The sequence below is a fragment of the Peromyscus californicus genome, unplaced genomic scaffold (assembly GCF_007827085.1).
Source record: "Peromyscus californicus insignis strain IS unplaced genomic scaffold, ASM782708v3 Scaffold_6__1_contigs__length_162567912, whole genome shotgun sequence".
NCBI lineage: Eukaryota > Metazoa > Chordata > Mammalia > Rodentia > Cricetidae > Peromyscus > Peromyscus californicus.
In genome coordinates, this window is record NW_026294584.1 from 92,222,068 (window position 1) to 92,245,748 (window position 23,681).

General features: G+C 38.9%; 1 protein-coding gene and 1 pseudogene across 2 annotated transcripts in view; both read right to left on the reverse strand.

Moving 5' to 3' along the window:
• The window catches only part of Ctnna2 (catenin alpha 2), a 1,158,645-nt gene that overhangs the window by 137,881 nt on the left and 997,083 nt on the right, over nt 1-23,681 (reverse strand). The gene's annotated exons all lie outside the window — the stretch shown is intronic.
• Nucleotides 8,949-9,567, reverse strand: LOC128099950 (ubiquitin-conjugating enzyme E2 C-like; annotated as a pseudogene).

Consider the following 23,681-nt stretch of genomic DNA (forward strand, 5'->3'; position numbering starts at 1 on the left):
GAGCAGAAAGTGCTCTGGATCACTGAGCTACCTCTTAATTCCAGAGGGTTTGTCTTTACATACCTGAGGTGGTTCTCACAACCTGCCAGGAATGTATATAACAAATTATCTGAAATGCAACTCAATAGTAGCTGTCTACACAAAACATACACACAGAGAAACTTGGTCTGTCTCTTTTAGACTCCTGCCTTTGGAAGACAAGGAAAGCATGGGAGAAGTCAAGCATTACAGTCTTTCTCTCTACCCTACACTTGTGTTCCTGAAAGAGCTAAGGAGATGCTTATAGTTGTAGAGATGCAGAAGTTTGAGAGAGCTTGGTTTATGGTATCAGGACTGCAGATCCTGTTTAGAAGTGTGCATCTTCAGTAGACCAAAAAGGGAACATGTGTGGATACACTTTGTATCTGTACAACAAAATGTTAAGGGAAAGAGAAATGCCAAGCTAACACCATGGGCCCCTTTTATCTGCAGGTGAAACTAGCTGTGAGGTAGATCAGGCATTCTCAAAGTAGTAAAAATTAGCTTTGTGGTCAATGGCAAAAAAAGAAAAGAAAAGAAAAATAGGTATTAGAATGTCCCTCCAAAAACCACAGAACATAAGAAAACACGCAGTATTATTTGTGGTACTAAGCTTCTATATAGGAGGTGATTAAGATATTTAAAAGATTTTTAAAAGACTTCTGAGTTCAATATTTTATAAAAGGAACACTGATAAATGTGAAGAACTCCTGTGGTATGGGAATAAATGATCAAGACAAATAGTTACACAACCATTTATCATTATATATATCGAATGCCAAAGCACAAATCATCTGTATCATATATCAGTTGACTAAGCAATGGGATCTAGAAATAAAGACAACTTAAAAAGTTACCCTGTAATTGTATCTCAGAGGAAGACATCTATGATCCCCTTCTTTCATCTCCCATGCATGTCACTGGAGAATGTTCATTCTGTTTTCCCTTACTCAAACAACAGAATATAATCCGAAAGTTTATATTTTAAAGTAGCAAAGTCAGGGATCCAACCATGAAACTAATACCACTGATTCTTTGAACTTTTATTTTTAAACTTGCTTTTGTGAAATCTCCGGTACATAAGGTTCTATGTCCTATATTCCTTCCTTTCACTTTTACAAACTCTGAGGGGTTACAGTTACATTTTTTTCAAGGCCCTTTCTTTATATTTTTGAAATTCTGACATTATATAATGAATGAGATTAAATCCAGAGCAAAAGTCTCCATGAAAACTTGCTATTCTATCTTAAGAAAGCCATTTTCTCACATCATTCTAGCACTCTAGGCAGTATTCCATGTACCACCTTATTAATATATGAACATATAAAATAAGTATATTCAGAGGTAAAAATATATTAACACTATGAAACTGGATTTTGGCATAATTCTGCATTTATTAGTATGACCACTGTGTTACCAAGTTGTATAAATACAAACAATTTGTAGCAATTATATTTTTATCCTAATTCAGATTGTGTGTGTATGTGTATGTGTGTGTATATCTGTGTATGTGCTTGAGAGTGAGATTGAAAGAAAGAGTAAACATACAATGCTACCACTACCTTGAGTATGTTAATAATAAGTATGTAATAATAAGAGCGTGTTTGAAGAAATGCACTAGAGTAGATATTGTGTTACATACAGCAAGTATATTTAGAACTCACCTATAAGCATGTGGCAACATAAACATCTCCAAGTTTGTGGTCACCGTTCTTACAGGCAGCTTCACAATCTTCACTTTTGACAAACACCTCAAACTAATGTCAGTAGACAATGGGAAACTTAAGTTATCTAGTGTCTGACCATATTTAAAACTGTGATTATGAATTATTTTAATTCTTCCTTTTGCTCTAACCAAGGGTACACACATTCAAGATTCACATGCTGTTCAGCAGGCTTAAATGGGGAGTGGTGGACATTATCGACATTCATTAGTTTACTTCCTAGTTCACACCCAAAATGAAAACATTGGTTCTCCACAGCTGATCACTGACTATTGGTAATTATTTTAATGTGTAACCATGTAAGTCTTTCCCTCTAGGATGTGATCTGAGACTAAAATGCAATAGTCCTAAGAAAGATAACACAGTGGCCCTTTGCTTTAAAAGATGTGAATAACTAAGAGCAGAATCATTTCTATGAGAGGATTTAACCAAGAAGATCTAAGTTAGAACTCTCTGCTGTGGATTCAAAAACTACAGTGTAAGGAGTTTGAAGGTAGGAACAGGTATAAACATTTAGCAGATGTTGAATCTATAGCAGGATTAGAGATTCTACTGTTTCTTTTTGTAACTTTCATGAGTAACATATGAATATATTTAAAAAAATACTAAACCTAAAGTTGTACCTCTCAAGTTTTATTTTGCCTGAAATTCAACTTATTTTCAATGGCTCAGATACCATTATAACCAATGATCAGAAGTAAATTGCCAAGTGGATGGACAGTTTTTCAGAGGACACCCAGAAGCAAAAAGAAAAACCCATATATCATCTCTGGAGATTCTAGAACACGATTGGTTTCTGCCATATTGAGGCCAAAGTATTGTGCCTGTTGAGTTGAGTCTTGAAGAATGAATGAAATTTCATCAAATGAATGAATGTTCCAGTAGGTCATTAAGGGTAGAATTAAGGGCAATTAAAGGAGAAAGGCACAGCCAGTTAGGAGAGGTAGACAATAATAACTCCAGGCAATAGTAAGAATATCTTAAATGAAAAGCAATGTGACATGAAGCAAGAGGGTATTTAGAAAAGGGAGCAACTTAATGAGGTAAGTAGAAAGACATCTCTGCAAGTCACAATCAATATGTGTTCATTTTGGATTTTTGCAGTGGGTGGGAGTTATGACAAAAGGCAACAGATGAATAGATGTAAAAATAAAAACTGAAAAAATATTAAGTACGCCAGGGCATTCATTAAATAAAGTTAACAGGATGACAATTAATTCATACTTTAAGTAGTATTTTTAAGTGTCTGTTGAGTACCATGAAATATACTGAGATCTTCAGATACCAAAATTAATAGGAGTTACATATGGCATTGTAGATACTATTAACAAGGTTATGAGGGCAGGACTGGGCACAGATGTGAATCAATAACCTAAATAAAGAGCATATGGAATGGAATTAGAAATCAGAGACTCTTATTTGCATACTGAGAATTGCTCAAGGAAATACTGTGTTCTCGGGATCTCTGTCTGTTTGCCCTATAATGAAAATAATTCAATAGTGTAAAGGAAAGTTAATCTGAATTTAGGAATCCTAGGTTTCAGCCTAGGTCTATTATCCATTTATGATGGAGACAAGGATTGTTGAATACTGAACCCAGCATGGTTTATGATACCTGTCAATGAACTGGGTTTACATGATGACATATCCTCTCGAAGGAGAGTACAAATCTTTCTGTAGGCACTGCACTGAAGTTGGCTTCTCAAGAAGATGGACATACTATGGTTCTCACGTGCCAAACAGGTGGAATTTCCAAGTAATCCTTTAAAGAGAAGACATCCTAGTTCTGCCTACTTTTTCCATGAGCTCAACAAGCTGATTTCCCTAGCAGGGCATTCTTAGCCTTATCTCTTAAAAAGAGATAAAGGGTAGGCAATTCCTATATTCTAGAAGAAAACCAGTTAGGAAGCAGAGAGAAACAGATGCTGGTATCATCTATCTTTCTCCTTTTTCACACAATCCAGGATTCCAGCTCAAGAAACGTTGCCACCCACACTTAGGATAGGTTTTCCTACCTCAACTATCCTAATCAAGATAATGACATACAGGCATGACAAGAAGCTAACAATCTAGACAACTCCTTATAGTATTGCACAGAGGCTTGGCACTTAGGTGAATCTATATCATGCCATGTTGACAACCAATATAAACCATCACCATTTCATGCTGAGTTAACATTGCTGTGGCCTCAGCACACCTCTCTAAAGGGTAATGAAGGATCAGAGGACTGCAAACCTCCTGCTTAAATGAAAAACATAACTATCCTGTTATACCCAGTTCTCAGTTTAATATATATGAAGTCACTTGGCCTCTCTGAACCTCAGATGTTCCTTCTGAAGAAGAAGGGAAAAATTTCTTCATGTACTTGATAAGGTAGTAATGAAAATTCATTTGAAGAGTACTTTATAAACTGAAACATGTTATGCCCACATGAAGGGTTATTTTTATCACAGAGGAGGGAACTAACTCCTGAGCACAGACTGTTTTTGACTCTTAATCCTTCTGTTTACCACATACCACTGCTTGGCTCTATTCATACATAAGTAGAAATGGATTAGATTCATATATGCCACAAAATGGAAAAATCACAAAAGGTAAAAATAAAGACTAGAAAAACAGAAGTCAACAGAGGATGGGTTAATGTGGATGATTTATCCTGTGGATGTTGATCACCAGCCTAGCCTGAGCTCCCTCATGTGCAAAGCCAAGAGGTACATCAATCAGACACTTGCTTGCCATTGGCAATAGTCAAGATTATTGTTCCTTAGATGAAACATGACCACATGAAAGACTTCTGTGAATAGGGTCAGTTGTATCCTCTACTATATTCTACAGCAAATGGAATGTGTAATTTCTTAGTATAACTCCTTGTTGTGTGACTTGTCCTGGAAAGACATTAACAAAAGACTATTTAACCCAGGTAGAGCACTGACGACAGACCAAGGAAATGATTTCATTGAAGTCTAAAGAGTGAAATGTTAAGCATATTCGGGCTACATAAGCTTAAATGACTCAAGGGCAGCTTGGATGCAAACAAACAAATGCCCTAGCATTAACAGCTCCTGGAAGATACACCCTGGTGCTCCCTTCATGAATCTCAGACATCTTGATCTATGGGAAAACCTCCTCTATTTAGGAATTTCACTGTGTTTATCACTGGGGAGATGGGGTATGAATCATCCAAATTTCAGGAGATTCCTTTGTAAATTTTCCTTAATTATCTAGATTATAACTTCCATTTACTTCCTGAGAATTATGATCCCCCTCCTCCCTCTAGGAGAGAATTTTTTATTTCAGTGGAAGTTGTTACACAGGCCCTCATAGTTCACTACAAAGAAACCTATTTGACAAACAACTTAGTAAAAATGTTGTGATTTTTGTTACCAAGAGAAAAGGACAGAGTTATGGTATCATGCTTTATGAGGTACAGGTTAAATCCTTTAGAAATCCATAACTACACAACAAAAACAACAAGAGGAGGCCTCTCAAACCTTTAAGATCCTCTTCTGTTTGAGAAGGAGGATTGTCATGGATTGAACTGAGGGTCTCTTACATGCCTATCATGCTAATCATGCTACCAACCAGTTACCTCCCAAACCCAGGTCCCAATTATTTAGAAGTTTTTAGAAAGTACTCAGCTCACATTTAATCAGCAAGTGTAAAAGTTAGGAGTTATGAATCTTCTAGGGAATGGTACCTCCATTTTTTCTATGACTGAAACTGAGGCTATGAGATGGGACATGTCTTTTCTAAATTGACAAAAGCCTTTATTGTGGGGATAGGTCTATGTCTCACTCTCTCCATGGTTCAGGGTCTGTGCCTTGTCTCAGAGCAGTCATAGCACTGACAGTCCCTACACATCCATATAGAATATCTCTTTCATGGTACATAACTGCCAGGAGGGTCTCTCTGCCACAATGGCAAGCTCTTTGATTCAGTCACATTTCTGTCTTCATAAAACTTAGTCCAAAACAGGGAAACCCAGCGGAAGCTAAATAGTGCCTGAACAGTAAAATGGTTTTATGAGTAAAAATAAAACAAGTACTTTCTATTGAAATTTGAAGACTCAGCTTCAGTGCCAAATTCCAGCACTGTTCTTGGTTTCTGGCACTAGGCAACTCTGCTGGAGGACAGTATTGCTATTTCTATAAAATAGATTATGTGCAAAGTAGGGTCAAATGGTATTTTTCAATAAAGTTTCAGCCACAATAAAGAAAACATTATCACTTTAACTCTCACCTCACTCTTTTATAAGTCAAAGGTGCTCCATATATATAATATAAAATTAGAAGATTAGGAAATCTGTTATAGGCTTTTCTTCTTGAAGCATTAAAGAAAATTTATTTGACAAAATAGTTCCATATTACCACAAGTCTTCAATATATGCAAGAAAATCTAAGAGTATAAGGACTACTTCTTTTTAAATAGATGTTTAATAACTCTCAATTCTCAATTTGCTCCCACCTACAAGTATGAATGAAGGATAAATGAGGGACTAGAGAAGTGGTTCAGCTCATAAAAGCATGTTGTGTTCTTGCAGAGGACCTGAGTTCAAGTCCCACAACTGATATTAGGTGGCTCATAACTGATTGGATCCAGTGAATTGAAAGTTTTTTTTTTTCCTGGCATCTGTGGGCATACACACATACACACCAGCTCATTATACACATATATTTTTAAAATTAAAATGTAAGAACTATCAGATTGATAACAATGGTGATGATGATAGTGATGGTGTGATGATGATGGTGGTAGTAATGATAATGTAGATGGTGGCAGTGATGATGTTAATGTTGGTGGTAGTAGTGATGATGTTGATGATAGCGACGAGAGTGATAAGAGTATTTATCAAACAGCAGGCACTTGTTCTGAGATTTACATATAGTTGTACATTTAATCCCTACTGTATCTCTATTATCATCTCCATGAGAGGAAAGAAAAGGTGAAATTGAGGTAGAAAGAGTTAAATAGCATAGGACTCTAAGACGTACTTGAACTGTGATAGCAACTCATTGAGTTTTATGGAGAATAGCTACATTCGTAGTGTAGTAATGATTACTAACATATGCTGTGTATCTTAGAGGGCCAGATACTCCTCTAACTCTTCTATGCATAGTAATGGTTACAAGTTTTATTATGCTATTATTTCATACCTGCATCTTACATAGAAGGAAATCAAGAATAAGGTTGCACAGTCACAAAGGTAATTTGGGACAGCTTCACATCAGTTATGCTGGTATCTGCCTCTGCTTTTCTTGATTTTTGGTTTGCTATGTATTACATGCATACACAATCAACATATTTTAATTGTATTTTTCACTCTTTCCCCTAACTCCTCCCAGATCCTCCACTACTCCCAACTTGAATTCCTTTTCTCTCCCCATTTACTTGAATTTTGAGTGTTCAGTCATGCACTGGACCACAGTTGACTCACTACAGGCAACACCCTTAAAGAAAACTGACTCCCCAAAAGCGCTCAACTGTCTGCAGCTCCTCAGTTATTGGATTGAGGCTCATGACCCTTCCCCTCTCTATGCTAGAATGCTAACTGGCTTGATGTTCAGCAATCTTTTGTAGGTAACCACTGGTGAAGTGAGTTCGTTAGTATAGTGGTCCTGTGAGGTCAGTGGATGATGTTTCATTCTGGTCCTTCCTGACTTTTGTCTACTATAATTGTTTGCTTTATTCCACAATGGTTTCTGAGCCTTGATGGAAAGAGGCATGATGTAGATGTTGCCTCCATTTTTAAAACAAGCATATTATACTCTTTTCATGAAAAATAAACAAGAACAGGAGTTGTACATCCATCTCTCCTATACTATGTCTATTCAGAACATCCTTATCTCCAGTTTCAATTACTTTAGCAAACCTCTCATCTTCTTGTTGGCCTCTTGCTTCTAGTATGACTTCCTTATGCCCTCTCTTCTACACAATAGAAATGGCCAATTAATTCATAGCCCATCCTGAGTACCATTTCATCTCTAACACTGGACTGACTAAGCCCTTCAGTCACTCACCACTGTCTGCAGCAAAGGTCAAAAACCCTTCAAATCCCTCCCAGAACCCTCAGAATCTTATTATACTTTTCCCTCTATTTGGCCTCACCTCTCGTCATGCCCTGTTTCACTTCCTCACAGATCAGCCACCAACAACTCTGAACAGTTTAAAGAACCTAGGAACACTACTTTTTGCCAGACCAAACTTGGTTGGTCTTGAACTTCCCATCTGGGATGAATATCTCCAGGACTACCTTCTTTATATTTAGCTTCTACACCTCCTTTAAGGATTCAGTTCAAGTCTAGCCTTAGTGTTAGTGTTAATAAATGATACTAACAGCTGTCTATCTCCACTAGGCATTTAGGTGGCCCCAAAGCCCACTAGTGACCATTGATGATTCTATGCTAAGTACCCCTCAGAAACTGGCTCACGTCCTGTCCCTTTAAAATTGCACTGAAAGTCTTTCAACAGCCCTTTGTTTCCAGTGTTTTCAGGTGTACACTAATAATAAAGCTGAGGCTGATGTTGTTGTAACTTTTTTGGGAATACGTGACATGTAGTCGGAACCAAACAGAACTATAAATTGCCTGGCTGATGAAAATCCCCCAAATATCCCTTGAGGCTGCTTTGCAGATCCTTCATAACTGGTTCAAACAGCTGCAGCTTTCTCAAAAAAGGTAGAGCACTTAAAGTCAACTTTTAACCACCTTGAATAACAAGAAAATCTGCAGAAAGCAAGCACCTGGATGTTGTCAGACAGAGTTAGGTTGCTGGTCAAGAAGGTAAGCTAACATGGTATCTGGAACATTGAGCAGTTGCAAGTCACACAAAAGCTGAAAATGGACAGGTGATTATCTAGTTTCCTTTCAATTCTTGTGATAAAACACACTGACCACAAATGACTCAGAGAAGAAGGGGTTTATTTCATCTTACATTTCCAGATCCCAATCTATTGCTGAGGGAAGTCAGCAGGATTAAAGACAGGAACCTGAAAGCCAGAGTGTTTGCTATCCCATGCAGAATTACCTCTAACCAGGGGATGATGTCTCTATCAGTCTAGGAAGTATAGAAGAAAGAATGGAGATACTTGGAAGCTGGACCACTTACTGCCAAAGAAGAGGAGAAAACAGGGAGAAAAGCTAGTGGCCAGCTCACAAGCTAATTCTTGGCTCTCTTACAATATGTGTGTGTGTGTGTGTGTGTGTGTGTGTGTGTGTGTGTGTGTGTGTGTGTGTGTATGTGCATATGTGTACAGACACACATACATATACAAATAAATTAATGTACATTCATTTAATACATATCTAAGGGCTGCATCTTCCTTGAAAATAACACCACATCTTAAGATACACTCCAATGCAGAGATCAAGAAACAACATACCATCTAAAGAAAATGAAAAAGATGGCACAAATGGAGAGCTCTTGACTAGCTACTTGCTTTGAGTGGGTTTTTTTTACAGGTATTTCTTTAAAACTGTGGGGTTTTGCCAGGGCTCAATAGCATGTATGTTCAAAACCTGTCCAAGTTGGGTTCCAATTGCAGATTCTGGATAAAGAGCAAGATGGTCTTGATGACATATAGGGTAGACCAGTTACCTTTGAGGATGTCCAGGTAGATGTTGTCCTGGGTATCCATAATGAAGTGAGAGCTGGTTGGGGAACTTCTCTGTGTGTGCACAATGAGGGTGGCCACTGGGAAGAACTAGGGAGAGTTTATTCTCTTGTCTCCACACACTGTTGGGTGCTCTGAAAGTGTCCCTATCAATTTGAAAAAGTTGTCTGTTTCATGGAAAGGAGAAATGCATTTGTCACCAGACATGAGGGTCATCTGATGTAGCCTCTTGCCCATAGGGTCCCAGAAAATATCCCTAGCTGGGCTTAGCTCCTTTAGGAGCAGTGAGACTACATTGGTGATGACAGGATTGTAATTTGGGGAATACTACCCAAGCAGTGCTGTCACTGACAGGGGAGTGTGAAGAACACTACTGCAAGTGTCAGCTCTCTTATACTTGATGGATCACTCACAAGCTAATGCTTGACTAACTCATTTATACAGTCCAGAGCTACCTTCCCATAGAATGGTACTGCAGATAGTGGGCTGGGTCCTTCTATACCAATTAAGACAGACAAGGGAAACCCTCATCAAGAAACCTGTTAAATACAAGTACCCAGTTGACACTCTTTTGTCAGGTGATTCCAGGCTATGTGATGCTGACAAAGCTAACTAGGCCAGGACATTATTAGACTTCAGGAATAACCTGAATCCTTTTCCTCCAGTATATCTGAAGTAATACATACGTGCACAATGTAAGCAGCGTCAGGTGTCAGCTCCATCACTGTTCCCTTCTACTCTTTACTCTAGTGTTAATCCACAGCCTTTGGATCCATTTTAAAAAGGCATGTGCTTTCAGTTTAGAAAAAGGGAATGGGAAGGCTTGATCTTCACCTACATTTTGTCAACAGTAGCACACACACATCGGAGACCACTGGCACAACAAAAGATATTAGATAATTTCATTCCGCAATTTATGTCCATGTTTATTATTTTTTAAAAACAGTAGCTTTTATTATACCATTATCATACATGTGTATAAGGTGTTTTGCTCATATTTATTTCTGTGTTAGCCACACTTACCTTCAATGCCCCTTCTACTGGCCCCCTGACTATTATTTCCTTTTTTTTAAAATTTTATTTTTTTTTTTATTTTTTATTCTCATCTGCTCCAGGGCAAGGACTCCTCTTTCTCGCTGATTGGACTCCTGGAGCTCCACCTGGGGCCTGGCCGTGGATCTCTGTATCCGCTTCCATCAGTCATTGGATAAGAGTTCTAGCATGACAGTTAGGGGGTTTGGTCATCCATTCACCAGAGTAGGTCAGTTCAGGCTTTCTCTCAACCATTGCCAGTAGTCTATTGTGGAGGTATCTTTGTGGATTTCTGGGGACCTCTCTAGCACTTTGCTTCTTTCTATTCTCATGGGGTCTTCATTTATGATGGTCTCTCTTTCCTTGTTCTCCCTCTCTGTTCTTGTCCAGCTGGGATCTCCTGCTCCCCTAAGCTCTCTTTCCCTCGACCCTTGCCCTTCATTACCCTCCATCACATCCAGTTTGCTCATGTAGATCTCATCCATTTCTCTGTAGCTGGGTGATCCCTGTGTCTTTCTTAGGGTCTTCTTTTCTAGGTAGCCTCCCTGGAGTTGTGAATAGCAGTCTAGTCATCCTTTGTTTTACATCTAGTAAAACCTGTGAGTGAATACATATCATGTTTGTCTTTCTGAGTCTGGGTTACCTCACTCAGGATGATTTTTTCTAGATCCATCCATTTGCCTGCAAACCTCATGATGTCATTGGTTTTCTCTGCTGAGTAGTACTCCATTGTGTATATATACCTGTAGCTAGAGTTTTCCTGCCTGGCCCACAGTCAGGACAAATCTCTCTCACCTGCCAGTCCCACAGCCACTCAGACCCGACCAAGTAAACACAGAGACTTATATTGGTTACAAACTGTATGGCCGTGGCAGGCTTCTTGCTAACTGTTCTTACAGCTTAAATTAATCCATTTCCATTAATCTATACCTTGCCACATGGCTCGTGGCTTACCGGCATCTTCACATGCTGTTTCTCATCGTGGTGGCTGGCAGTGTCTCTCTGACTCAGCCTTCCACTTCCCAGCTTTATTCTCCTCCTTGTCCCGCCTACACTTCCTGCCTAGCCAATGGCCAATCAGTGCTTTATTTATTGACTAATTAGCAACACATTTGCTATACAGAACATCCCACAGCATATACCACATTTTATTTATCCATTCTTCAGTTGAGGGGCATCTAGGTTGTTTCCAGGTTCTGGCTATTACAAATAATGCTGCTATGAACATAGCTGAGCATGTGCCCTTGTGGTATGATTGATATTCCATTTTGCATGAGGAACCAACTAAGACTGACTTTCCTGTGTATTCCACTGCCTCCCACTCAGTGTAGCAAGAGATGTCACATTCTTCCATCCAAGTGCTGATGTCTCAGCAAGGCCAGCTACTTTCACTCTAAAACTGTCAGGGTACACAGGGAAGCTATGGCAGGGAAGGGCCAGCTTTGATCTTGATTCTGGTGGCCAGGTGCCTGGTGACCACCACCTGTAAGCACCCTAGTAAATGCTGTGGAAATCACAGAACTTTGAAAGAAGAGGAAAGGGGATAATATAAAAACTGTGGGTTATGAGGTTAGTTCTAAAAATAAATATAGTATCATATTTAGTGCATGGTGTGTGTGTGTGTGTTTGTGTGTGTGTGTTTCCTGGTCTGACCATGTGTCTGTTTGTGTGCCTGTCAGGGTACATGCATGCCCAAGTGCATATGTGTCTGTGTGTGTCTGTATCTGTTGTGTATGTGTTTGCAAGTTGATTGGGGAGCATGTATATGCCACAGTGTGCATATAGAATTAGGTAAATAACCTTGAGGTGTCAGTCCTCAGGTCTTTCTTGTTCTCAAATTTGGATGCCAGATAGCTGCCTGTCAGCCTCTTTTCTTGTCTCTATCAGACATCTCACTGTAGGAGGCCTGGCATTATAATAGATGCATTTGCTATTGCATCCAACTTTTATGTGGGTTCTGACAATCTGAATCCAAGTCCTTATGCTTGCAAAGCAAGCTCTTTATGTAATAAGCCAACTCATCAGTCCAGGTAATATTGTCTTTTAATTTATTTCCTATTTAGACTTTCTTGGAGAGTTTCCCTCAAGGGGCCTATGAAAATGGGACAGGTTGAATAGGGTGTGCAGCAGCAGTGGTGCCTCCAGGAAGATGAAAGGCTTTGTTTCAACCATGACCATGGCTTCCTCATTTCCTCTGTTCTCTGAAATTTCCTGAGATGTTACAGTATTTTGCTGTTTGACAATGAGAAGTCAGTTAGAAAATTAAAATGCTTCTGAGGAAATAAAAGACTAATCTTTAAATGACATATGGTAGGGAAAAAAAGTCCAAACATCAATCTTCATGGGAGCAAGTGTGTGAGAAGAGTACTACAAGTTTGCAAGCACGGCTTTTAAAGGATATTTACGCTGGGCTAGATATTTCTCTTTCTATTTGCTCATAAATGCCAGGGTTGGGCTCAATTCTTAGTATCTGTGACTCCACCAATATTTTTGGTTTGTTTCAGTTTTTGTTTTTTATGTTACTATCAAAGAGCTCAAGGAGAGAATGAGTTATGGTGAGTATGGGATTTTACACACACACACACACACACACACACACACACACACACACACACACACACACACCTCCCATGAAACTCTCGAATGTAATGTTCAGCATTTGAGTATTGTGGGGAGCAAGGTTATCCTTGCAAGATGTTATGGACTGCTTTCCATGCCTGGCATGTTCATCTGTCATCTGCCTCATGCTGTGACCATGTCGGCCTCTGAGAATGCACTGGCCAGTTTCATATTCCAGAGCTCCTTTTGGGATAGAGCAGAGGTGAAAGTCACAGTTCGGTTTGCTTTTGTCCTGTTTCGTTTTATGTCCTGATTGCTCAAAAGGCCCTTCTAAAACTACCCAAATCCTTGTTCTCTGTAACAACAGGAACAGGTACCTTCATGAGAGCCTTTTAGATGAAGATGCCTCTATATCTCCCTTGCGTTACTTAATAAAATTTCCTCCATGGAGTCTTTAGAGACTTTCCAACATAAATTCAAATTGTTCATCTTCCTAAACTGGCAGGGAACCAAGACAGATCTGTGACCATATGTTTCAATATATCGCACTGAATTCTATAGGAAACATCCAGGGAATTGGTGAACAATACCATGTCAGCCTTTCTTGTTTCACTTCACTGGTCCAAGGAATGTGGCTCTATCTTTCAGAAGGAACAATGGCAATGACATATCTTCGATTGTGCAAAATCAAGTTGTATGCTTTCTGAGATGATGAAGGCATTCTAATTACTTTGAATAATGAGACTGATATTGGCCTCTGCAATCAAGTGTATGGGGATATAGTCATCAAGATGTAATTGATCATATATTGGCATTACTCCAAGTAAAGCAGTAATTGCGGTCTCTAGGCCTATTCAGTTTTCCTTTAGGTGGAAGAAGAAACTGAAATTGGAGGATGTGATATTTAATAAGAATCTCTGTCTGGCTTAAGAGATTCATTACATTTGAGTTTGCCTTAGAAAGAAGAAATCAGTGAATGTGACTATATGGACATTCACTCTTCTTACCCATGAATAAATAAATGAATAACTCACAAACTATTTAGCTTGGTTAACAAACAAGCCTTTGGAGAAAAGACAATAAGTTTTTAGATGTGCTGGAAAATAGTTCATGAAGAGAAATGAAACATACAAAATTTATATCACAAGAAAAGTATCACAAACTCTGTAGGACTGCTATAGCACATAATTTTGAGACTGTGGTTTCTACACCCTTTAACAACAAGAATGAGTTCCATAATAACTCCTATATTCTGTAAGGGAAAAGGAAGTAGACCAGGCAGAGAAAAGGATAGGGAGAGAATGAATTACAGAAACAATTTTCAGAGGTTTTGATACACTCAGCTAAATATTATCCTCCAGTCTAAGCTCCTTTGTTTTCTGCACCACAGAGGAGTTGTGCAGAGAAATTCATGTTGGATATTGGATTATCCATTAGTGCTTAGAAAATGACAGTCACTAAGTAGGAGTGTGCTCTAGTACTGGATGGATTGATGGATAGATGGATAGAAGGAGTAGATGAGTAAGTAGGTTGATGAATTGATAGATGCATGACACACTCAGTAGATGTTAGGCTTCGGAATGGATGGATGGGTGGGCAGGTGACTTGGTGGATGAATATGTGAACACGTGAATGGATGAATAAATAGAGGGGTAGGTAGATGAATGGGAGGCTGAATGAGTGAATGAAAGGTAAGTGAATAAAGGACATAAGGGTAGTAGAGTATGTAGTGAGAGAATAAGTGAAGTAGCAAAAGAGAGAGTCCTCAGCAAAGAGATGACAAAGGTCAATTTTACTTCTCATGCATTTTTGCGGAGTCCATTCCTAGACGTTTTGTGATCTTTCATATCTCTATATTCTTTCTGACTCAATGTGCTAAAAGATAGGAGAGGATAAACTCATTCTTGTGAAAACATGATGATTGGTTTAATGGAACTAAACCATGCCTTTACTTTAACTTGAGGAATGTTCAAAAGACACTTTAAAGATATTTTTAAGTGCTAAACTTTGAGCACATGCCCACTAAGTTCACTGCTACACAGGCATGTGTGGTGGTATTGTGTTCCCCAAAATATTGTGCACCCTAATAAACTTATCTGGGGTCAGAGACAGAAGAGTCACTAGATACAAAGGCCAGAAAGTGTGGCACTCACACCTTTAATCCTAGCATTCCAGAGGCAGAAATCCCTCTGGATCTCTGTGAGTTCAAGGTCACATTGGAAACAGCCAGGCATGTGACTCACGCCTTTAATCCCAGAAAGCGAGCCTTTAATCCCAGGGAGTGATGGCAGAAAGCAGAAAGGTATATAAGGCGTGAGGACCAGAAACTAGAAGCATTTGGCTGGTTAAGCTTTCAGGCTTAGGAGCAGTTCAGCTGAGAGTCATTCTGGATGAGGACTCAGAGGCTTCCAGTCTGAGGAAACAGGACCAGCTGAGGAAACGGCGAGGTGAGATAGCTGTGGCTTGTTTTGCTTCTCCAATCTTCCAGCATTCTCCCCAATAACTGGCCCTGGGTTTGATTTTATTAATAAGACCTTCTAAGATTCCTGCTACAGGCATGCTCCTCCACAGCAGCAGGTATTGCCACTAATGTAGAATGAGTGAGAATTGAGCAACACTCCCCAAGAAGTCAAAAACGTGGTGAGTTGGCCTAGAGCTTGTAAGACTATATGCTTCAGTTTTGCAACACTCATTCCATTCATAGTGCCAGAGGAATCATTACATAGATATGAGGCATTGGCTATCAAAAGGGGGCCAAACAAAGCTCTTCCTGGAACTCTTTAAAATTTTGCCCCATATAAGCTTGCCCCATTCTACCAAAAGGGCAATAAAGAAGTCATGTTACTGACTGATGAACACGTTTATTTTAAATAAATTTGGTTTATGTGTGAATGCAAACTGGCCTGTCTGAAAGACTGACGAGGTGTTATTTTAAGTTGTGAATTTATTCGCTTCACAAAGCTGCCAAAATAGGGCATGAGTCAGAAACCAATTTACATACACACACACACACACACACACACACACACACGCACACGCACACGCACGCGCACGCACACGCACACGCACGCACACGCACACGCACACACACAAATAATATTTAATGAGGAAAGTATAACATGGTAAAACCCAGTACCCCAAATTCACCAGGGCATATTGGGGAGAATGTGGAAAATGGTGAATAGGACATATCAAGAATTCAGGGCTAATATTTTTCTGCTTAACAGAGAAATGAAGCATTGAATATTGGAATGTTGGCAGGAATACTGGAGTGTGCTCAATAGTGCTCATTTATCCACTCAGATTGGAAATCAATATGAAATTTTTACGGGATGGTCTTCTCATCTCCCCCTGAGCCTATAAAAAGGTACCTTCATATAATCATTCCAAACAATTGATATGCTGAAAGGACATTCTGGAATATACACTTTAGAAAAAGGTGTTAAAAGGGAGCTATTCGACATCAAGGTACTCTTCCATAGGGTGTAAATATGGCATTGCCATTTATCATGTTTAAACCACTACACAGATACACAACAGTACTTTGGAACAGCCCATGTTTGGTAAGACACTAGTTATAGCACTATAACTGCTCTGCTAAGTCAGGAAAAACTCAATGAGTCTCTGTGAGTGTATGAGAGAGATGTCTACAACATTAACATTGTGCTATTGCTTTGGATGCATTTATGCTAAGGGGAGAGAATACCATGTGTGTCTCTGGACAACTTAGGGTATGGTTTCTTCCTTATCTGTCTACTGAAAGAATTTATTTTCTCATGATGTATAGCAGTCAGCTATCATAATTTGAAACAATACTCAAGACCAGGGAGATGATTCAGCAGTGATTATGAAGACCTGTACACCTACATAAATGCTAGGTGGGCATGGGGACAAGTCTGTAACTGCAGCAACACTAGACAGATATAGAAGATCCAGGCTTGCTAGACCAAAGCAACCAGCAAGCTTTGAGCTCAAACTGGAAGCTCTGACTAAATACATAAGATGGAGAGCAATCAAAGAAAGAAACCGAACATCAACTTTTTTACTACATATGCATGCATATATACATAAGCATACACCTACATGTACATATGTGCCCATACATATAAGAACACACACTTAAAAAAAAAGAAAAGAAAATCTGACTCTTTGTGACATCATTCTCAGGGATTAGGCACTCAGCACAGAGTAGGTGAGCTCTCTGCTGAGGATTTCACTAGACTAGAAATTGAGGACTCTCATCTTATCTTCCAAGTTCATTGATGTTTTAATTTTTAAAGAAAAGAAAGAATCATGGTCTCTGGTATTTCAAAAGCAGTCTCAGTTGATCATGTGGCACACTTCTGTAATCTTGGCCTTTGGGAAACAGGTCTGAGGATCACTGAGAGTTTAAGACCAGCCCTATCAACACAGAAAGATCCTGTCTCAACAATGCAAACACGTAAACAGACAAGAATCCCAATGGGAAAAGTCCAGAGTGTTGTCAGCTATTTAAGTTTTTGCTGTGCATAAGTGTCTGTTTGAATGCATGCAGTCCCCCATAGCACATGTGTACACACATGAGAAAAAGACTACCCAAGTAGATAAACACTTACAGACACAATGTCATGCAGATATTCCTTACATTGGCCTACATGACATAATAGTTTAGTAATTTAGATATGAATAATTTCTTGTAGCCTTCTGCTCTTTGACTTCTGTTTTTAAATATATCAAAAATAAACTGTTTTCAGCATTTGACACACAGTCCAAATTCCTGGGTCTGGATCAACTCCAGAAGATGATCCTTAAGATTATAGATCAAGAAGCAGAACATGGAAATGGGTGTGATGACATAAACATGTAATGCCAGTAGTGGAGGATGGAGGCAGCACTATCAGTTCAAAACCATCCTCAATTACATAGAGTTCAAGATCAGCCTATGTTACATGAGACCCTGTATTTAAAAAAGAAAGTCTTCTGATAATTAAACTCAACTGCTTCAGAAATCCCTACTTTAAAAGGAAAATTTATTATTAAAATTATTTCTGAATATATTATATAATTATACAATATAGTTCCCTTTATACAATTCAGGTATTTTACAGAATTTTCTCAATGGCTTCTGTGGGTCTGTTAATCGTTCTTCAGCACCTGTTACTGGTTCAAAGAATGTTTTGGCTTGGATTCACATGCACAATCGTGGAAGTTAAAGTGAATCCCCTGTTATTAGTTCCAACATCTCTTATTGATTTATATACAGAATTGATTATTAAATAGTATGCAAAGTTAGAGAAAAATAATAAATCAGAAGCAATTATAGTAGACTGAGACTGAAGCTCAGTTGGTAATGCTTGCCTAGCATGCACAAAGCTCTGGTTCAATCAGAGCATGGCATAAATTGGGAGTGATGGCACACCTGAAAGTTAAGTACATCAGAGATGGAGACGGCAGGACCAAGAGTTAAAGATCTACAGCCAGGCCCCAGGTGGAGCTCCAAGAGTCCAATTGGCAAGAGAGAGGAGGGATTGTATGAGCATGAGATGTTGAGAACATGATTGGAAAAAGTACAGGGACAAATAGCCAAACTAGTGGAAACACATGAACTATGAACCAATAGCTGAGGAGCCCCCATGGAACTGGATCAGGCCCTCTGGATAAGTGAGACAGTCGATTAGCTAGAACTGTTTAGGAGGCCCCCAGACAGTGGAACCGGGACCTGTCCTTAGTGCATGAGCTGGCGTTTTAGAGCCTGGGGCCTATGCTGGGACACTTTGCTCAGCCTGGGTGAAGGGAGGAGGAGACTGGACCTGTCTAGACTGAATCTACCAGGCTGAGCTGAATCCCCAGGGGAGTCCTTGCCCTGGAGGAGATGGGAATGGGGGGTGGATTGGTGGGAGGACAGGGGGGGCAGGAGGAGGGAGGACAGGGAAATCCGTGGCTGATATGTAAAATTAAATTAATTATAAAATTTTAAAAAATTAAAGAAAAAAAAAGATCTACTCAGAGAAGTATCACTGAGCAGTGGATGACGGTTGATGAAGAAATTCACAAATAGTCAAAGAGCAAAGAATAAGTGTCAGGAGGTGCTCAGTCATAAATGAGACATATGTAACAACCGTTCCCAAGGCTCAGGGATCACTGCAGGAAAGGAAGAAGAGATTGCAAGAGTGAAATGATGTCCTGGATGTGACAGGACCACCACACTCATAAACATCAAATGCAGTCATCTGCACAAGATCAAGTTAGTCAATACTCAAGCACAGAGTTGGAGGAGTTCCAAAGCCCCCACTTCTGATTTAGGAGCTTTGGACAACAGATGGGTTCTGCAGAGGGAGAAGTAAGTTTTCTTTTAAGGTGTAATTCCTCCTAGATTGACACCCAGGCAAAAGTTTATGGCTCTACACCCAAGAGTATATGGACAGCACAAATTGCAGTCAATAGGGCATTATTTTAAAAAAGTAAAATAAAATAAAAATCAGAACACAAAAAGTTGGGGTATGTGTGTGAGGGTAAGTAGATATTGGAGGAATTAAGGGGAGGAGTTGGTGATGAATATTATCAAAGTACATTGCACAAATTTCTCAAATAATTAATAAAATATTACTAAAAGAGAAAAATGTACTTTAAAACCACAAGAATAAAAAAAAGTAAAAATTATTGTCACAACAAAAATCAATGAAGGTAATTCTCCTGTTGATTGGCTGCATGGCCAACCAATAGTAAAATATAAGGCAGCTTGCAAAACTGGCTTTGAAATCCACTGGGCATTGATGAATCAAACCCAAGCACATTCTCACAAGTCTTCACCTATAGCACAGCTTCAGCCTCCAGGTTTCTTAAGAAAAATAAACCCCAGCACTCCAGCTCTGCCCTCAACACCATCATCCCCCACCCTCACATGCTTCTCCTGAGTCACATTATTTCTTTAAAAGGCATCTTGTTGATGATGAAATGGTGAGTCACAAACATGGGGGAATTAATAGGCCTTTAAAAGTAGGAGAAATTCAAAAATAAAAGTGAAAAGTCCTAATTTTTCAAGTTCTAAAATTTCCAAGACACAATGAGAATTTTTAAAGCAGTCAGACTTCCCTTTATAAAATGTAATCATGACAAATTCAATTGTTTAGGCAAATATAACAGTTAAAAATTCTGCAGTGGCAAGGCAAGCAATGAAGTGTTGATATCATGAGAATAAACACAAGAAGAAACAAATTCTAATAAATCTGGATAACAGCCACTTCATATATGGAAAAAGATCTGGAGCCATTGTTTGTCATCTTTATTCTAAGCTGAAAAATGATTTTATCAAGAAACTAACCGATGCTACAGAGCTGACTACCCAGATAGCGGTAGAGCTGGAAGCTAAATTCAAATTCAAGTCTGCCTCATTCTACTTATAGTAGAGGACATTGCACTCATTTAGTTCATGATGGAAGGTGAGGAGTTTAAAAGTAAGTAAATAAAAATTAATGAAGGGTTATCATATTATTGAATGCTTTCTATTTTTCAAGTTACACACACACACATACACACACACATACATATGTATATATATATATATATATATATATATATATATATATATATATATATATATATATATATATATGACATGGAGATTTTTGCATTAAGATGTAAAGTCAGCTCATGAAGAAGTTTGTCCATGTGTCTGGATTCATTTCCTGAGGCTATCCAGTGAAGACTGTGTAGAGAGGCTAAAGAAGCAGATGCTTCTTTTCTCACAGTTCTGAAATAAAATCCACATGCACACTGCCTCTGAAACTCACAGTGCACAGAAATCTGGTGTTCCTGGGCTCAGAGCAGCCATATTTTTGTCTCTGTCCTTAATATTTCACAGCCCTTTGTCTTCTACAGGTCTCCACTAGGATGAGAGGCCATCCTACTCTATTATGACCTCAGAGAGGAGAGTTTACTCAGTAAGGTGAACAAAAAGAAAGATAGGGCTGAAATTCAAAGACTAGGCAGACTGTGAGTAAGGTAGGTAAGAGGGGACAAGCTTATCGAATGAAAACATCTTGGACTGTATTACCAAGAACATGAATTTATGAATGAACTGACTTGTATTGAGTCAGCTGCAGGATCTAACTCCCTGATTGCTGGTTGGGATAAGTCTTCAGAATTTTCAAGTTGTTAGGTATCTTTAAGCAATCCATGGAGACCCATGAATAAACTATTTCTTCTTGTATGTCTCTCACATGTGACCACTTGGCTTCTTCTGAATCACTGGATTGTTTTTGATGATCAGCAAAATATAGACAGGGCAAGTACCACAGTCCTTCTGCTGGACAAGAAGAATCTTTCTTTGGTTTTGGTTTTTTGGTTTTCAGCCCTGTGATTGAGTGAAGGACCTTGCCTATGCTAGGCAAGTTATTCTGCTGCAGAGCTACATTCCCCAGCCCCCTTTTGTATTTTTTTTATCGAAAAGGAAAACTTGGAAATTTGGTTATTCAACAAAAATTGTGGTATCTGACTGTAGGAATCTTTTCTAACACATGCTTTTGTTTGTCCACTGTATTTCCTTTAGAATTGACCATAACGCCTCATCAGTTTCCTCACTCATGAGGTAAGCAAAAAATTTTAACATGAGTTCACTCTGATTCTCTGAGAGCCATGAATTTTCTTTTATTAGAAATTATCTTTTAACATTTCAGAACCATAAACCACGCTTAATTTGAGCTGAAGTGCACCTTCCTCCAGCTTTCCCATAAGCAGGCCCAATGAAACCGTGCAGACTAATTCTCATCTCTCTTCTACATCATGACCTAATAAATACTTAAAAACAGCTCCCTTGACTCCTCAGAGTGTCTCACCCCTATTACTTCCATGTGATTTTAAATTAAGAAAAGGGGAAACACAAATCCTTGCCTAGATCTTCCTCCCATGGATTGAATGATGGATGAGTCTTTACCAAACAGTTTTCAGAAATATTGTCTGTCCTCAGAGATAGACTCTGTTCATTTATAGATGAATTAAGTTTGAGCTTGTCTTTCATTTGTATATGTTTGTCTGTAGATTACAATGACCATATCTGTCTTGCTGGGGGCCATATGCACTATGATACACTAACTGTTTAGTTTTAAAAATATTGGTAGAGATTTAAATTGAATTCTCTGTAGAGAATAATGCTTTTACATGATAGTTTTCACAGCTGCACCCATGTTTCCTGAGAGACTGTCTCTCTTTCAGATACTCTCCAACTATTTCTCATGTCCCAATGTCCCTCTTTTACAGAGAAAATAGGATTCAATAAAGCCTTGTGTTCATTACTTGCATGCTGATGTGACCAACTTAAAGGAGGAAGGGCCTGTTTTACAGCCTTAGAGTTTCATAGTGAGGGGGACATGACAATGATCAGGATCATGGGAATTTGTGGCAGGGCATGTTTCCATCTCAGTAGACCAGAAGCAGAGAGCTCAGGGTAAAAGTGGGGCTGCCCAAAAACCTCAAGGCCTTATCCCAGTCACTTACGTCTTATCAACAGTAGTCACCTCAAGACCTTATCCCAGTCACCTCCTTTTTATCAACAGTAGTCACTGCTTTAAAGGTTCCACAGCCTCCCAAGATCACACTACCAAGCATTTAAACATGTGAGCCCGGCAGGCAGGGTGGTGGTGGTGGTGATCATTTAACATTCAAATTATAACAGCCCTGTTGTTTGTGTCAAGTAGAGTTGAAAGAATCTACGATCACTTTTTATGAAAACTTTATTTCCTTGAATGCTATGTGAAGTCATGTAGAAGACCTAAGTGTATACATGATTACTGGCCTTTTTGTGCAGCAAATATTCCATGATGACAGCCTCAGAAACCAAAACCTCAAAATGTGTATAAAATTACTTACCTAATGAAAGAGACAGACAAACAGGCAAAAAGTTAATGTGTGTCTCTCTCTAGAGAGACTGGACTGTAAAATAATCATGCGTGGTCTAACACTCTCTCCCATGAGGATAATCACTAAGTCCATTGTGACTTCACTACATTTGTAAATACTCTTTCTTAGGAGTTGACTAGTAAGCATCCATCTGTTGTGATGTTTTCTGAACAATTTAGAACAACCTGAAGAAGGTCTCTTTCTTTCCACAAAAGTGGAGTAATTAAAGTCTAGGAAGTCTTTCAGGATAAGGCACATCTGCCTTCCGCAATGGCTCTAAGTTCATTCAGTTCTTCTCTGCAAGTTCTCTCCAGATCATGGGGGATAATCTCCTGAGGGAGAGCAGAAAGTTCTGAGAGAAACTAGGCATGCTGGCCACTGTGGTAACATCTGAACTCAGAAAATGAAAAGTGTTCACGGACAATGAGGTTCCTTGTGTCTGATGACAACCACAGAAAATTCTTCCTCAAGCGTGCTGGGATGGACCCTGTAGTTAGGACACAGAAACTCATACAGATTTGGTTCCACATAAACTCATGACTCCTTTTACACAATTCTCTGGACCTTGCTTTAAAAAAAAAAAATCAACCTTCATCGCCACTGTCTACCCCATTTCCTCTTGCAGATAAGGCACTGCTTCCTCCTGTGGGTCCCCTATATATTCTGGAAGGTTTCTTCCAGCTGCATGCATGCATGTTTAGTTTCAGTGTGTGAAAAGATTAGTCTCATAGCTGGTACTTTCTAGAAGCTTATTCTAGAAAAAAAATATATATATATATGACATACACACATATATATGTATACACACACACACATACATATGCTGTGAATATCGCTCTGTATAAATAAATATTGATTGGCCAATA